Source organism: Cryptomeria japonica, chromosome 4, assembly GCF_030272615.1.
Source record: "Cryptomeria japonica chromosome 4, Sugi_1.0, whole genome shotgun sequence".
Taxonomy (NCBI): Eukaryota; Viridiplantae; Streptophyta; class Pinopsida; order Cupressales; family Cupressaceae; genus Cryptomeria; species Cryptomeria japonica.
In genome coordinates this window covers 294,774,614-294,777,626 of record NC_081408.1, presented here as the reverse complement: position 1 = coordinate 294,777,626, position 3,013 = coordinate 294,774,614, and positions in this window count along the sequence as shown.

Sequence of the window (3,013 nt, the reverse complement as noted above, 5' to 3'; positions counted from 1 at the left end):
ATAATAAAAAACATTTAAGATGGATATTAGGTCTTGATAGGATGAGTACTTGAAGAATGAGACAAGCCTCTAAATTGTCAAAACATGCAAGACCTATGATATAATAAATTTCCTCTTAAGTATCACCATCTAAGGGTATGTGATCTTCATCTACAAAGGGAATGAAACAATCTACAATAGGATTCTCTAGGAATGGAGAGATATGAGGGTCTCCATGGATCTCCTAAACTATCATTAAACTATGATTAGAAGCCTCTCATGACAAGATGGTCAACTATTATGGGTCCCAAAGTACAACTATCATAGGTATTGTAATCATCCATCTCTCTATAACAAACATACAAATGTACCATGATGGCCCAAAATGCCAACTAAAAAAAATCTTAATTGAGAATGAGCCCTCAGTCGAGTCTATAGGAGATGATTATTCATTATCTAAATCAGTGGAATCATTTTATTCATTATCTATTCTCTCTCTCTCTCTCTCTTATGATTATTTTTATGATTTTGATGGAACTTATACTAATGCATCTTTAGATGTTAAAAAGTATTATTTGAGTTGCATGGGAATTATAATGTTTTATTTTGTAGAATATTTCTTATACTTTTATTTAAGTGGATAATATTTTTTAAATGATGCTTATTATTAAAACAGACCCACCTATTAATAATATTATAGATCTATTTGAGTTTCCTTTTTTAATATTTAAGTTGGTAAATTGTATTTAATTATAAGTTTTTTGGAAGGTAAAATGTAAATTAAATAGTAATTGTAATTTTTCATGTTTGTATATATATGCAAATTATTTTCACAGAATGGATGAGTTTGAGATAGATGAGCTATTAGGTCTAGCACCACCTCCACCTCCACCACCTCCACCTCCACCTCCACCTCCACTTGATCAGTTGAGGCAGACCATTAGGACGAATATTGATTCTTTGATTAGAGATATCCATACCATTAGATGTGAGCCTCATCCACCTCCGCAGTTGTTATGCCTTGCAGATAGTATGCAAGGTATTGTACAGTCTATACAAGCTTTAGATAGTGAGATGGATAGCTATCATAGTTGGTGGGAGGGATTGCGTGCATTTTACACTGATGGCCTAACATACAAACAAGTCAATGAAATAAAAATAAAAAAAATGGATTTGAAACAATATTTTGTGAACCCTAAGATGGGTGAAGAGATAGATCTGAAGAAGCCACGGATCTCAATTCGATGGTGTAGGCAACCAGGCATAGCTAGACACTTTTGGGAGCAACACTCCAATCATGAGGTCACGATGTATTTTTTGAAGAAATTATGGGCTGAATTTGAATTGGGTAAAAATCCTAATTACTTTGATATTAGATCATTTCAGGGGGTCGGGAGAGGCATGCCCCAGGATAGGCTGGGAGCCAAATTGAGCGATAGGGTTAGAAACTATGTGCGTGATGATCCATTGGTTCATCTTCCATCACCAGTTGTTCCAACACCTACCCATCTTCGAGCAGTGGATTCTGCTCTTGGTTCATTGAGTGCCATGTCGGGCAATTTGGTACAGCAGTTGCACGAGGTGAGGGCTGCCCCCAGCTTAGCACATGTTTGCACGAGCTACGGGGATGTGTGTATAGGTGCACAGAGTGAGGTTGCCCCTGGAGGAGATGGTTATTTTGATGATGTTGATGCTGCCCATGGTGGTTATGATGATGCCGAGGAGGCTACACATGCTAATGCCATCTCTTCATATGTTGATCTCCTGTGAGCAAACGATGATCAACCTACAGAGGTACAAATTTATTTATATAATTTATAGTACAATATTAAATTCCTTATATATACACATATGAACCATAACATGAGTCATTTTTTCTGAATAGAGGATGGATCATACCACGTCATTGAGGAATCGACATCATGTTACCTCAATACCTAGAGATGTTGGTGCCCCATTTACGGTATGCACTTTCATCTAGATACATTGTATTGATATGCACATTTAAAATAAACAATAAAAAATTTAATGTAATGATGTGTATGATACATTTTTTCAATTTTGTAGGGTGCTTCGTGTAGCACCGAGGTGAGTAGTTCTTCACGTGACCCGTGGACCGCTGAGGCTCAGCCTCATATACAACTAATATATTTTTCGTCCATTAATTTGAAGTGTTTATATGCTTACTAATTTATGTACAACTTTGATTCATGTTCGTTATTTTTTGCAATTGTAGGCTTCTAGATTGTTTGATGGTGCATCACATGTACACCTTCGCCCATCAGTTACTTTGCCTACATCACATGTATGCTTTTCTGTGATAAACTTGTAGTCCATATATATACTTTATAATTTATGTATATATACAAGTTTGATTCATGTTGTATATATGTTGTTCAGGTCGATACCACTACCAGTATTGGTATGGCTATGGGATTGAGCCAGATGCAACCGTCGACATTGTCATTTGCGGTGATGATTAGAAAAATAATTTATAATTTGTTTATACTGTGTACCTGGCTTTTATAGGGATTATCAAAATTGATGTACAATGTTTTTTTTTGCAGGACTTGACTACAACCACTTTTCTTGTTCATGATAGTGGACCTCCACGTACCTGTGAGGGCATTGTAGAGCACGGTCATATGGTAATTTATTTTAAATTTTTAGCATTTAATTACTTTATAAGTGAATTATGCAAGTAACTTCTTCTCATGTTAAATCTTCTTCTCATGTAAAATCTTTTAATAATATACAGGAGGGTGGAGACATCGATACTGCATAGGAGGGTGGAGACATTGATACTGCACACACAGAAGATGGTGTATCTCAGGACCATGTGCAACAGGATGATTCATCTCAACCACCTTCACGTGGAGTGAAGAGGACTACAGATGAGATGCACGCGAGTTCTTAGATTATATATTTTTTATCATGTTATGTTATTGTATTATGGACTTTTTATGATGACACTTGTTATGTTATCCTGGGACTTGTTATTATGTGATTATATATAGGACTTTTTGTTATGTGA